This window comes from Egretta garzetta, unplaced genomic scaffold, assembly GCF_000687185.1.
Source record: "Egretta garzetta isolate BGI_Z169 unplaced genomic scaffold, ASM68718v1 scaffold369, whole genome shotgun sequence".
Classification (NCBI taxonomy): Eukaryota; Metazoa; Chordata; class Aves; order Pelecaniformes; family Ardeidae; genus Egretta; species Egretta garzetta.
This window is the reverse complement of record NW_009260837.1, coordinates 514,987-529,552: the sequence shown is the minus strand read 5'-3', so window position 1 is coordinate 529,552 and position 14,566 is coordinate 514,987. Positions and strand designations below refer to the sequence as shown.

The 14,566-nt window shown below is 42.2% G+C and overlaps 1 protein-coding gene across 1 annotated transcript in view; it reads left to right on the top strand.

Annotated features, from left to right (window-relative positions):
• LOC104133584 (Sjoegren syndrome nuclear autoantigen 1 homolog) overlaps positions 1-13,040 on the top strand; it is a 17,372-nt gene extending 4,332 nt beyond the window's left edge. Inside the window, exon 3 of the mRNA XM_009647004.2 lies at positions 10,784-13,040. The gene's annotated coding sequence lies outside the window, so the exon portion shown is untranslated. The remainder of the gene's footprint in view (positions 1-10,783) is intronic.
• Positions 13,041-14,566: the final 1,526 nt, after the last annotated feature.

Sequence of the window (14,566 nt, the reverse complement as noted above, 5' to 3'; positions counted from 1 at the left end):
GAAAAAGAAGCCTCCAGGGGCAGCCTGTATTTTTGCCTCCTTTGTGGCCACGCAAACCGGCATGCTCAGCTACACGGTGGCCAGTTCCAGCCAGAAGCTGTGGAATCAGATCCTCCCCTTGGCTGGGTCAGGGTACTGCCAGTCTCACTCAGGATGCGTTGCTCTTGTTTCCTACCCTGGCAGCTCTCCTACGAACAGTAATCGGTGAATTTAGCTCATTTAGCTTTGTTTTTAATGAATGTGTATTTAAATACAGATTTTTTTTTTTCCCCCCTGTATTGGAGGAAAGGACAGATTAGCCTTTGGTTTAGTTTGTGCAGTAATTGCTTTGTCAGTCGCTGTTGTGTTACTGGGGGCAGGAGTCAGGCACTGTGGCCAGAATCGTTCTACACTTTTTTTTTGTTCTGGGAATGGGTCTTTTTTGTTCTTTGACCCTTACTACTTTATAAACCCATCTTTAATTTCAGTTGCCCCAGAGTAGGCCTTGATTGTTGCCTTCCTCAATTGATTTTCAGATGAAATTCCGTTCAATATCTAGCTGTGAAAACCAGATGTGTGCAGGTGACACAATTTACCTGTATGTTAGCTATTAATAGAACACAGTGGAGAGGTTCAGGCTTGCAGAAAAAGGAGCTATGTATTGTTTGGTCATTCATAGCTTTAGGTTATGGCATTTGTGTGAAAAGTAGTTCAGTGTTGTAGTTTGATTTTACAAAAATACGGTGTTAGAAGAGGGCTAATAAACCACTTTTGTAGTGGTTTCAAAAGTAGTTTCACAAGTTCTTGTAGGGTGGAATAATCTTCGTTTTTTTGCCTATTGCTTGCTACATTGTTCAAAGCTGGTCGTATTTGTAAGTGTGCTTAATTTGAAAGTCATAAATGGGAAAATATCACCCTTGGAATAGGATTCATCTGTATCGGAGGAAAACAGACACCTGTAGACAGAGATCACGTTCGAGGAAAGGCGTTTGAGAAAAGTCGTATTAGTCTCCCTCTGGAGGTGGGATTGATTGTGATTCTGCTGACTGTGATGTGGGAGCTTCATTTTCGCTCACCTTGCTTCAAGGCATATGAAGTTACGTGGGATGACTTCTCTCTGCTTACCACCACCCATGTTTTATAGAATATACATACTTGGCCCTGAAGGATTTGTAATGGTGTTGAGTGTTTTTGTCTATTACCTTTTTAGAGGCAGAGACACAGCTTCCTGTAGTGGCCAGCCTAAGTCAAGAAGACAGAAGTGTTGGGTAGAGACTATAAAACAAAGTAAGAGGCTGAAGAATTTTTAACACTTACTTTTAAACATTTTTCAAAGTATGATACTGAATAGACTGGTCATGGAGCATTTTAAAGTGCTAGGTGTTATTAGGTGTTATTTTTTTAGTTTCATGCGCTTAGATTCTCATGTTCCAGTGAGAGCTCTTATAATGAGCTTGAGGTTTTCCATTTATATCTGGTACATGGGAACACTTTTAAAAAATTGTTTCCATCATAGTCCATGACAGATCTGTAACTTGCATTGTTTTAAACCACTTCATATAGTTGATTAAGTTGAACGTAGTGAAAAACCAGCAAATGTCTTTCCTAAATGCTTTCAGATCTCCCTATCTATATTCAAAATTAGATCAAATTATTATTTGTAGTATTCTCTTGTTGTTGTTACATGTTTATTAACAAGTTATATCAACTTGGAGATCTATTCTGATTGGGCACATCTCTTAAGTTCTAGGGACAAAATCCTTTTTGTATTCCACAGGCTTTACGTTTTTTAAAAGCCCCTTTTTCCTTATACAGTAAGAACACTTGGAGTTGAAAATCAGTATGACAGACTCCTGTGATGCATTTTTTTTCTTAACATAGTTGGTATTCAGGGCTGAATCATATTCTGTCAGATGTTTGGAAACAAAAAAACCTAGCAGTAATTCTTTGTATGCTTATGCAGTTGTTCAGTAACACAAATCCTGCTGGAGATTTGTGCTGCTTACTGTCCAATATTGACGAACTGTCCAAAATTGATGAACCCAAGGTACTGTTCATTAAATATTGGTCCTTCCTCAAGAATTGTTAGCATGAAGGGAATGGATAATTCATCCCTGGGGAGGTGTGGGGCAAAAGAGGAACTGCCATTTCAGCAGAGACCACCCACCTGTGAAAAGAGAGGAGCCTCTTTGTTAGCCTGGCTCATGGTAAAGTGTTGTGAGGTGGTGCAAACCAAGTGGTTATAATGCTCATAGCTTACTGCTGCACGGTCCACTGAAGCAAGCTGAAAAAAAAGAAAACCAAGTCCATGCTGTCAGTCACAAGGAATATGATACCTGATCACACTCAGGTTATCTCTAAATGCAGGAGGAGCTCAGGTACAGCTAGAAGCAGCATAGCTGCAGTACTGGGCTCAGCAAGGGTTAATTTGCCCTGCCAAAAAGCAATCGACCATGTGGACACATTTAAGAAATCTTGTGCATTCAAGAGTCACTGGGCTTGCTAAAAAAGCGTAGCCTGTTTCTGTTCTTGAAACTCAGGGAATTCTGTCTTTTAGTGACATGCAACATTAGGTTTGTCTCCATGAAAAGGGTATTTGGTTAAAATCCTGTTCCCTTTAGGGACTTTTCTCTGAAGCCTAAAGCATTCTTGCTTTAGATTTGAGTTCAAGTTCAAAACCATGTGGCCAAGGGGAATCATACAGATGCCCAAGTTCCACTGACGCCCACAAGCTTGTTAAGTGGTTTGTATTCACTGTGTAGTACACCAAGTTCCTGGTCAAATGCTGTCTAACCCTTCAGTCGAGTTGCAAGTTTTGTGACTCTCCTTAGTAGTTTAAATGATTTGCAATAAGTATTGCTAGTTCAATCTGGAATGTACTTTTGGTTTTTTGTTTGGTTTTTATGAAGTATTCCGTTGAGGCCTCCCATGGCACTCTGCCATACGGATTCATGTTGTGCATGTGAATACATGGATTTTCTTTGGGAATGTCAGAAAGAAACTACCTGTACAGCAGCAATTTAACTGAAACAAGATTTTGTTTTACACCATTTTTAAAAGTGTTTTAAAATGCTTAGGATATACACATGCATGTAGTTATACAGGATCTATAAACAAGTGCTTCCAATCAACAGATTATTAAGTACCTTACTGAGAATTTTAATGTCCTCATCCCCCTTGATAGACGGTGACACGCGGTAGTAATCTGCCTCAAATCAGGGACAGAACTGGCAATGGAGGCTTTGCTTTTTCAGCCTCTGCGCTGAAATGCTCTGACTTGGCTTGCTTCCCAGGGATTCATGTCCTGTTTGACATAAACCAACTGGATTATGCATTCTCAACCTGTTGGGGGAAGGGACAGATAAAACTGACTAGATGCATACTTTTTGTTATTACTTGCTTTGTATTGCTTGCAGCACCATGATGTTTAAAAATACTACTAATTTCTCCATGGATACACCTCTCATGACAAAGTATTCCAGCTCCAGAGCAGCTACTCTGACTTTCCAAACCTGCGCTCTCCAAGCCCCTACTCGCAGGTGTTTGGGACTGTGGAAGATGGGTCAGAGGAACAGTAAGAACTTAGAATAATAGTTGCTAATTAATTGCCTTTCACAAGCCTAACCTTATTCAGATAGCTTGTCTTTGCAGATCCTGCTGTCTCATTTTCATCAGGTTTCTTATTTCTTCATGCTAGTCTGTGTAAGACCACCAGGTATTTATACCAACACCCTTTAGGATTTTCTAGACATTGAGGTTCCTTGGTGTTTAAACACAGTGGATGGTCTACTTCTAGTCCATCTGTAATAGCACATAGACCACATAACAGCATTCTGACCACATAAAACAGCAACAGGCTGTATGGCAACCATATTCTACCATGGCTCGTTTTGGGTTAATGGAATTGAAGTAAGCATGGCAGATCAGGAACCATAGAGGTATGGATGGATAGGTCTCTTCTATAGGGAAAATAAGCTGGCTCTGTAACTCAGGTGAAAAACTACTTTAATCTAGGATGGATGACACCTGACAGCAGTATTCTTTTATTTCACATATCACAATAAATATATACACATGAAAAAATATAAAAAACACACTGAGCAGTTTATTAAGTATAGAATGTTCTTGGTAGAAACCTGTCTAACATTTCTGTCCGCCATTAGAAAGGACAGTTTAAATAGGCTGGTCATTAACAACTACATCAGGTTTTGTACCCCCTGCTTTCAATAGCCCCCAGTCTTGCTGCTATATAAACCCTCATTTGCAGCACTGTCCTCTTCCTGCTGCAACAGCTTGTGTTGCCCCTATTTCCTTGCCCCTTGCTTGCCATGTTTTTAGTTATCCTAAGCTGCTGACCAGGAACACGGTGCTCTTCTGCCAGGTGGTGGGTTGGAAATACTTTCAGGATCTTCAGATTGACCAGATCTGTTCTGACACACTTGGAAAAATTGTTTGCAAAGGTAAACAGATTTCATGCAGTTTGACAGTGCCAGATGTGTTATGGCTGGATGGCGTTAAGAATATTGTATGGTAGTGAAATAGACACCTGATCTGAGAGGAGTTTCATCCTTCGAAAAACCCATCCTAAAAAGACTTTTAGGTTGAAGGGAGGGATGGAATGTGACATTCCTGATATGCTGTGGAGATTAAAGAACAGAAGTTTATGTTTGTCAATGAGAATATGCTTGTCCCAGTAAATGCAGACTTTGTTTATAGTCTTCTGCAAATAAAGAGGATCTATATGGGATGCTGTAATTTAATAAGTGTTAAGGCTATGTGCAGAGTGACTTGAGTTTATTCCACAAATGATTGCACTGTGTTTGAGAAAAGACTGTAACTTGAAATTAAAAAGAGGAAAAAGGAGTATAATGCTGGAGCTTGCAGATCAGCGATTTCACTGAAGAAGCTGGTATAGGTCAGCCATGTAACTCTTCAAAGCACTGAATAAGACCTATATTGCAAAGTAATAAACACCTGCTAAGATATAGCAGAGTATGCTCACAGTAAGGCTACTTTGTACAAAGTTATGTCAAGACATGGTATGTATTCAGCAGTTTTCTCTGTAATCCTGCTCTATTTTACAAACTAATATATTCCCCGGTAAGGTGCACCAGATACAAACATTCCAGATGCCTTCACCTGCAGAGAGGAAGGAGAGGCAATTAAAAGTCTGCATGCTGTGGAATCTTGGAGTACCAACAGTGTCTGCTCAGACTTTTATAACATTTTAAGGAACAATTGGTTTTCCTGCTGTCTGGGGTGACTGAATACGATCACAGTTTTTGAAAGAGGACAGTAGCTCAGTTATTTTCACACTGGCTAAAATCCTGCTGGTTTGCATAAAGGTTTCTATTTTTATTTACTGATACCAAAGCCCTGGTGACAAACTGGCTCCTCCAGACCAGACAAATTCCATTTTCTTTTATTAGCACACATAATTTTGTCTCCTCCAGACAAAAAGGGGCAGAGAAAGGGCAGACTTCTGATAATGTAGTGAAAGAACCTGGAGCAGAGCAGTGTCTGATGGTGGCCTCCATCAAAGAGGAGGAAAAGCACAAAAGGACAAAATTGGTGGCCTTCATCTGAACTGAGCAGGGCTGCTTGCAAAAGTAGTGAGTGAGAGGACTTTTGTCTTTCTTTTTCTTGTTTTTATTAGTTCCCTCCTACATAATTATTGGACTGAGTAGAGCAAGAATTTTCTTTCTCTTTAAAGATATGAATAATAAATGGGATAATCCGCTCCAAGAAAAGCCAGTTCCACATGGGAGGCAGCTAAAGCTGCTCATGGGAGATCCATTTTTTTCCTTCAGAAAAAAAATTTCATCATGCAAATTCTAAAAGCCAGCAGCCATCGAAGGGGAAGGAAAACCAACAAAATGCTCTGTCTGCTTGTCCTTGTGGACCAATTATTCTTCCAGTAGCTGCACCCCCATGTGCAATTTCTTGGTTGCAAGTACTGCCTGTCCGGAACATGGATTTTTGGTCTGAGAGCTGTTCAGTTTAAATTTTTTATTTTAGATAAGCTTGATAAAGCAGTGCCCATATTAGTGCTTATGTAGGTATGAAATTTGTCTGTAACTGTTAGTTAAAAGTCCTTTTCACTGGCTTAGTATGCCATGTGTTATTACACTGTGTATTATACTGATGTAGCTGGAGTGAAGCTTGGTTCTCAGACATTAAGATGACCCTTTTAACTTAGATTGTGCCAATATGTATTTTATAGTTTCAGGTGTTGGTGAATTTAGGAGTGACCAAACACAGCAAGGTGTAATTTTATTTGAGTTAAATCTTCCCATATTGCCTTGCATGAACATTTTTGTTTTAAAAATCTTCTGCATTTGGTTATTCTGTGGGAAAGCACAGTCAAATGTTTTAAAGAGGTATCAAAAATCATTTATTTTGGCTAACGGTACATTTCCAGGATCATCTCATCCAGGAGAGGTTTTAAGTGTGGTGCCTGTTCAGAGCCTGGACCCTCAGAGCACAGCGCAACCTCCATTGCCCAAGCCCATCATTCCTACCACACATGAATGAGCCATTAGCATGAGCAAAGCCCCTAAAATCAGCCAAATGAAGTAGTTGTACAGTGTTACTGGATTTCAAAATGTTGAATTTCCACATCTGTAACTTCTGATTCTGGTGCTGTGTCCTGTATGGTAGCAAAGAAGGTAACAAAACTAATTTTAAAATTCTGGAATGGGTTTTAAGACAATAGTAAGAATTGGGTAAGTGCCAAACTGGATTTTATACCACAACGCTTACTGAAAGTTAGTGGGTCTTGTGCTCTGCTTGCTAATGCTCTGGACTTAAGATTCAGGATTCTTGGTGCGTTTCTTAAAGGCCTGGCTCCTGACATCAAGGCACTTTCCTTGTTCTTCTACCTGTCCCCTCCCCCTCTTTTATTTCTGTTCCCTGTAAGAAAAGGTTGAAAACACAAAAGTGAGTAAACATGAAAGGCTCAGAAACTAAAGGCAAATATAAATAATTCTAAATAATTTTTTTCATGACTTAATGACAGTCTCATACTTTGTGCTTGGCCTGATGCATGTCTTTTTGAATGCTGGAAGCTGGTCGTGGTCAAAGTCCTATTGAAAATTACACCATGTGTTCTACTTCAATCAAAGAAGATGCAATTATGATGACTTTAAGAAAAGCACTCTTGTAATCCGTGGTTGTAGATGCTGTAGCACACAACTTGCTTTCTTTACATGAATATTTAAATTCATCTCTTACAGTCTCTAGTAACTTCACCCAGCTTTCTGCAGTTGCTAAGTGTTACTCAGACATGTCAGGGAAGCTTCTTCCAGTCCAGCCCCGATGTGATCTGCAGGTGCTGTGGAGCAAGGTCTGGAGCTCCCAGGCCAGCAGAAGCTGGAAGCCCCACAGGATGGCAGGGAGGTCTGCCGGCTCCTGGGAGGGAGCGCATCCTGAAGCGGTATGCAGCCCCTGTTCTGTCAGAAGAAATACCAGCCTGGCATGACGCTTCCCAGAATCGGGAATGTTAGAGGAACAAGCAATGGAGAGGTGGGGGTGTTGCAGCGCTGAAAGAGGGTGCAGGGCATCTCCTAACATTGCAATATATTTAGCTTATGGAAATGAATGCAGGAAAGGTAAATGGGAAGATGACTGAAAAGAAGGTTTTGTAATATTTATGGAACTTCCTTTGGAGTCTGCCGTATAAAGGGCAAGATGAAGACATTTTAGTAAAACTTGACACTGGAAAAGAGAGGATAAGGTGCTGAGAACATCCAGCAAGATCAAGAGGAATTTTCCTGAGAGGATAATGTCACAAGAACTGCCAACCTTGTCTAATTTTTAGAATGTTTTTTACAAAAAATATATAAATGTTGTACCTAACATCAAGAACAATTTATCACAATAGAAATAATTAAATCCTCAGCAAAATAAAGATGAATTTTGATGCGATTCCACAATTATTCTTGACAAACACTTTTAATTTGACCCAAACAATAGCAAGGAGGCTATCATAATATGCAATCTGAACCTGAATGATTTGTTTCAGTCATCACAGCGAGAGGACAATAAGAGGGAACATGACAAAAATATGGAGAACAATGAATAGGGCTGCACATAATTTTGGCTCTCACATTTTTATAATAAATTGCATGGTAGTTTGTGGTTTGCTTAAAGCTTCAGCTCCCAGATCTGTGTAGTAAATAAGAATCTAAGATTTCGTTACAGAAAAACAAGTTTCTAATTTTCATGAGTGCAAGAAGACTTTAATACAGAGCAAGAAAAGGAACTAAAATGTCTTTCAAAAGACAAGATTTTGCAAGTTTTAACTCAAAAATCTACCTTCTTACTATAAAAAAAAATCCGAAGGCATAAAGCTAGGACTTGATCCTGCTATTACAGCTCAGATCGGTATTTATAGTGCATTGGTTACTCAGACAGACACTACGAAGCCTTGTATCACGTCCTTTTCTCTTGGCAACGTTCTTTTAGAGCCTTGAAAACAACACGCCCCTGCCCTCTCTTTTACTGGCTTTTTCCTTCAGCAGATGTGGACGAGCCCAGTGTCTGACTCCAGTTCTGATCTGGAATAACTCCAGGGGCGTGCAAGAAGCCATCCCGCTTCTTCTCTTCCCCAGGGGTGGCGGGGAGGAGAGCCAGGGCCATTGTTCTCCCTCCCCAGCCCTCCCGCCGCAGCAGCCAGCATTGTTCCATTTTATTTACTTCCCCATCGCTGTAAACCAGCAGGGCTCGCAGCAGCGGGACGCAGCAACCCTTATTAGAATAACGAGGCTGATTTATGGGAGAGTGACAGGGCGAAGGCGAGCTCTCCTTCCGCAGCATCCACCGCTGGAGGCTGGGCGCCCACCCAGCCGCTGGCAGTGCGGTGCTGGGCCTCTGCGCTGGTGCACGCTCCCACCCCGGCTACCCAGGCAACTCTTCAACCTTTGCATCTCAGTGAAAATGTACGGACATATGCAATAAACACTTTTTTCCTTCACACGGTATCCTTCACAAGTTGTATGTTCCAAGGTAATGCTGAAAGTCTAATTAAAATAGTAAAGGAAAGGGAAAAATCCACTGCTGGACCCTTCCTTAGCACTAGCTAAGTGGAAATCTTGGCTTGTACAACACTCCTGGAGCAGGTTCGCTGTTGTCACTGGAATAGTGAGGGCTGGTGTGGCTTTGTTCCTCTCCTGCGCTGTGGAAGTTTTGCATTACTTTTCGGAAAGGCTTATGAATGAGGAGGTAGGAAATTTCCTTCTTGCAAGGAAAATGTTACGAGTATCCTTTGTTCATCACAATTCCTTGGTATCTTCATGGCAAAATACAGTGTGTACGTAGGGAGTTCTACTGTGCTCTGGAAGACACATTTAAAATGCACGTAGACGTATTTAAAAGCACATTTAAGCTTTTAAAAATGTGTTATACAAGCAACCAAAAAAAAGAAGATCACTGGCAATTCTGCCTGGTGTGTTTCTGCCAGGCACCAGAATCGAACACCAAATGTGCAAAAGTTGCCAGCTGCTTCCACTTCTCAGGGAGATGTTTGTGGTAACCTTTAATGAAAGAAGCCGTACCCATCGCTTGTCTTTGCTAACAGGATGGCATTTGTAGTGCTTGAAAGGCAATTAAACCATTTTGTAAATTGTCTCCCAAGTTTATATTTTTTGTTTGGCAGCGGATTGACGGTGCCAGAGTTTCAAGAGCAGTTACTTGTAGTCAATAAGCCCTCCACATTGCAAACTCCATGAAAAGCCTCAATGAACCCGAGTAGCTCACGATATAACCAAGCCAGAGAAGTGAAAGCAATAAAGGAATGAAGTATATATTACAAACCAACATGAAAAATCTTACTGCAGTTGTAATTGCCTGTAACAAAATGCCTCATACTGCCCGTAGGAAAAAGCAAATCAGCATCCAACATTTTCTGCCACCTTCACATTCACGTCCCAAATGCTCTCAACATCATGCTCCTGGCTGGAACATTTGCCTGTCTTTTGCATACACGGAAAAGCAGGGCAAGACCCAGTTTCACCCATCCCATTCCCTCACGCAAAGCCTCAGTGTATTTTTGGCTTAGCAGATTGGCAATTCTGACTGGCACAAAGTTGATCCATGTGGAAATCCACCCTCTTTTGACAAAGTTGCATTCCAGAAATTGAGCAAGAACCCTCCCCTTCATTTTGTAAGGCGGGAGAGAGGGAGGGAGGGTAACCCTGAGACCCAGCGGCTGCGCTTTGCAGCCAGAAGAAAAACTTTGGTGCTTATTGACACCTGATTACTCTGAGTTCACCAGGAAACAGAAAGCATCTAAAAGCCTATCCAAAACACAACTTTATTTTTCAGAAGTCAGTGTTTCGATACATAAATACACAACCTAATAATTTTTTTTCTGCCTCCAGACACAGTGATTTCACTGGTGGACATGGGGCATTCCCGTAGGAAGAGCTCAGTATTAGCGCTGCTGTGTGCAAGGCAATCCGTGGGGAAGAGGCACAGCTAGAAAATGGAGAAATGGTTAAAAGACTATGCAGTGTGCCTCTCTCCTAAACAATCATACTGGACTTGCTTTCCTTCTCTGTTCTCAAAATTGCTGCCTTGGGGAGGTAAAGGATTACCATTGCCATAAACCATAATCAAGATCAGATGTGCAAAGGGAAAGGCCTTGCTCAAATATCAAAGAGGTCTTAAACTGCCAAAACAAAGCAAGAGAGAGAAATCCTGAGGGAATCAGAGATGTAATTTATGACTGACCTTCATTTTAAGTGGGAAATGTGTGCTCTTAGATGGCAATGCTCCCGTGAATGCATGTTTTGCTTTGTTTCAGCTCATTGGGAATCCTTGCTGCAGCAGTGTTGATCTACGGTCCCGCACAATGAGCCCCGGATGAGGAATCACATGTGCATTCCAGAAACATTTTTCTGCGCTGAACTCGTCTGAGCAGTGACAGTGCCTGGCTTTGTTGTCCCCTCTGCCACGGCACTGCCTTCGGGGGCTCGCCTCTTCGTGTTTGCATCATCACTTGCCTAAATGACTCCACATTTTCTGCATTCTCATAACCCAGTTGTCTGGATTTGGGAGAAAAATGAGATAACAACTCTTCAAGGGGATTTTTGCTGCCACAGGAGGAGTTGATGCCTGGATGAGCTCAGTCATTCAAAGGCCAAGCATTACAAGAAAACACAGGCATATGAAATCTTTGCAGCCAAATATAAACCCACAGCATCACAGTGCCTCAGCCTCCCGTGTGCTGCCTCCTTTTACGTTTCACAGGGTAACATTAGACTGGGCACCCTCTATGCTTCAAAAAAGTTTAGATTAAAATCTAGTTCCAAACTTGTCTTTGCAATGGACACAAACTGCACACTGGGGAAAGTCAGATCCACATTTCCCTCTGCATTTCATGGCTCAATTCCAGCCGTAGTTTAAAACAAAGATGCTCAGCTGCTGTCAGCTGGGTTGCTGTGTTCCCCCATAGGATATGCTATGTTAAAGTGAATACTCATATTCATCATCTGAGAATTATGTTCTGAATTATTTTTAAATTCCAATTAAACACTTGGATGAAAAAGCTTATTTTCTAAATTCTACCTTACATTCAACATGAACTGCAAGGAACGGCAGCGCTTAGCAGGTACAATGAAAAGAACAGATTGTCAGGAAAGCCCACAGAGCCAGCCATTCTGAAGAAAGCTCTCACCGAGACAGTAGCTATTCATTAAATACACTTCTTGTCTGATAATCAGAAAAATATAATCTGCCATAGAAGTCACAGCTCCTTCACAGTTTCCCCTCCCAGCTTCCTCTGTGAACAGCTGTCAATGTGTGTATGACACAAACTTAAAAACAACCTAGAGAGGTTTGACGTCTGATGCAAAACAAACCCATCTTTTAAACGGAGCTTTTTCAGGTAGAAAACCCTTTGGAGTTAATTGGATGGGAGTATTCAGGTTATTTTTCATCACTGTAACATGTTGTTTTGCAGCACAAAATATGTCCATTTACAGTAAATACAGAGATGTTTGCAATAAATTAGCTTCAGAGTTTTGGAAACACAGATGGTATTTCTTGCACTTTCCCAAAGGGCTCCATTTGCTCTAGAGAAAAGAGAGATTTTAGCTATTCTGTTATTTTTAGAAGTTTGTTCATCTCCATCATTTCTACTTCACTAACAAGAGATGAAATCTGATTTACAGTTTATCTGCCATCAAGCAAGGAGATGAAACAATTTCTTTTGTCACTTGCAGTATGTTTCTGCTGCCTCCAGCATTTAGTTTTGAAAACAGTACATTTGTAACGGAAATCATTAAGATTACGGACTCCAAAAGGCAAATTTTAACATTCAATAAATTTTGGACAGGAAAAAATAGGCATCGGTGGTGTGACATAGTAACTAACATCATAACTACAGCTCGAAGCAGGGCCTGCATTCCTCCCGCCTATTACAGGCATCTTGGTGAGAGGGCTAACTTAGAAGCCAGCTTGTCTTTGCTTCCCTCTAGAGTCGATGGATAGATCTGGCATCTCCAGAGAGTGATCCAGCACACACACAGCCATCGGTAAAATCCACGCAGATAACCCCACAAACAGGAAAAAAAAAAAAATTCAGACTTTGGGGGCAATAAAATACAAAATATTTTTTGTATATCCATAGTTGTGATGCTTAACTCATTCAAACCGAACACTTTAAAGTAAAAATCACTACTCTCGCATTTATCACGTTAAAACACACACAAGGTTGCTTAAAGATGTAACTTGCCAGTGACCACCTGTTAAGAAGTGAGAGAAACATTTGTGTGGCAGAATTGTTATTGATTCACTGGCAAAACCTGCAAACGAACCCAGGGAGGAATTCAGAGGGCTCTCAAGCTACAAATTGTTGCTGAAAGTAGACCAAGTTCTGCTCTCCCGAATTACACATTTCATTAACAGCGTTTAGAATAAGCAAGTGGTGACTTTGAGGAAATGGGCGGGCAGAGGGGCAACCTGTGGAAGCAGCGCTTCCCTCTGCCGCCCTGCAGATTCCCTTGCTGTCTGGGATTCCGCTGACCTTTCTGATTTGATGCTTTCCTTGCTGCTTCTGGGATGAGCAAATACATTGTAAATGTTCATCTTCCACAACTCCGTTCCTGTAGTAGCGTCATATGCCTCTAGGATCACTCACAGCCGTAGTCCCAAAGGTGTTCAGCAGCTCAACAAAATTGGTCCCTATCTCATGGGAACTTTTAAAAGTCCAGATGGATGCCTATCTGCATGTGCAGGCACCTAAAATCCATTTACAACCTGGTCCTTGCTTTGGCCACTTGCTGCTTCATTCCTCCAGCTGACTGATGGCAGTGAAGAAGGAGGATTCAAATCAGGATTTAAATCTGCAGACAGCCTGACTGCAGTATCTTGTGTGTATTGCTCAAAGGACAGACTTTTCCACAGGTCCAGCATTTTTTTTGCATTTGAGATTTTTCTACCTGTTGTATTTTGCCTTTTCTTTTTCTGTCCATAGATAAACTTATTACTTCTCCCGCTGAACAAATAAAAAACCAACTTGGCTAACTTAGCGTCATCCTCAGTGACACATTCTCTGGCTTCCTCAAGGAGCTGTGTGGCATCTTCTCAAGTCCTTATTGACGTCAAGGCAGGGATGCAGTGCAGTAATCCGGGTGGATGGGAGAGAGAACAACCTGCCAGCAGAGCTGGTCCAGCAACCCCGCAGCATCTCCCACTTCCTCCCCTGATGGGGCAGCAGCTGTGAGAACAGCAGCAAGAACACAGCCTACAGCCTACAGCCAGCAAGAGCAGGGGCAGGTCACCAGGAGGTAAACACAATACTGATCAGGTTAAGAAATACTTTACTAATAGAGCCTGGATTGTGGGTTTGGCTACAGTCACCAGTGGGGGAGGAATGTGGCTACAATCACCAGAGGAGAGGAAATCATGGGCAAATGGCCACTGCAGAGACCCAGCCAGTCTGGACTCGCATGCAAGTCCAACGTGCCCAGAGTGGGTCAGACTCGCTGCCTCTGTCTGTCCTCTGCACAGCCTCCAGCTACTGGGCTGGTGAGTTCAGCCACTTCCCCGTGGCTGCTCACACGGCCTGCGGGGTCCTGCACACTGGCCTTCCTGCAGCTTTGGGCTTTCTTCCCACAGGCGCACAGCTCTAGGGGGAAGGGGGCTTCTGAGACATAGATTTTCTTCCCAAGGTAACTGGCAAGCAGTTCTATGTCCTCGTCCTGTTGTCACAGACCTGTCCCATGCACGTGAAACTGCCCCTTCACAGACTTCTGCAGCTGAGCCACAAACGTCCCCCACTGCTTTATCTGTCTTGTAAAACTGGATGTATCTTCTGAGGTGTTGATCAGCAACGCGTGGTGTATCGGGCCATGGAGCCAGCCGCTCAGCCGGAAGGGGCTGGGGTTCGCCCCGGGGGTTCTCATACCTCCCAGCTGTAGTGCCCAACCTCCACGGGACCAAACACATCCCATGTGGCAAGGCCTCATCTCTGTGCCCTGCCATTGAATAAAGCTGAAGCACTGTTGAACCTCGAGGTGGGCAGTTTCTTGTTCGATATTGACCTTCTGGTTTAGGTAAGCGGGTATGGCACCAGAGGCAGCCG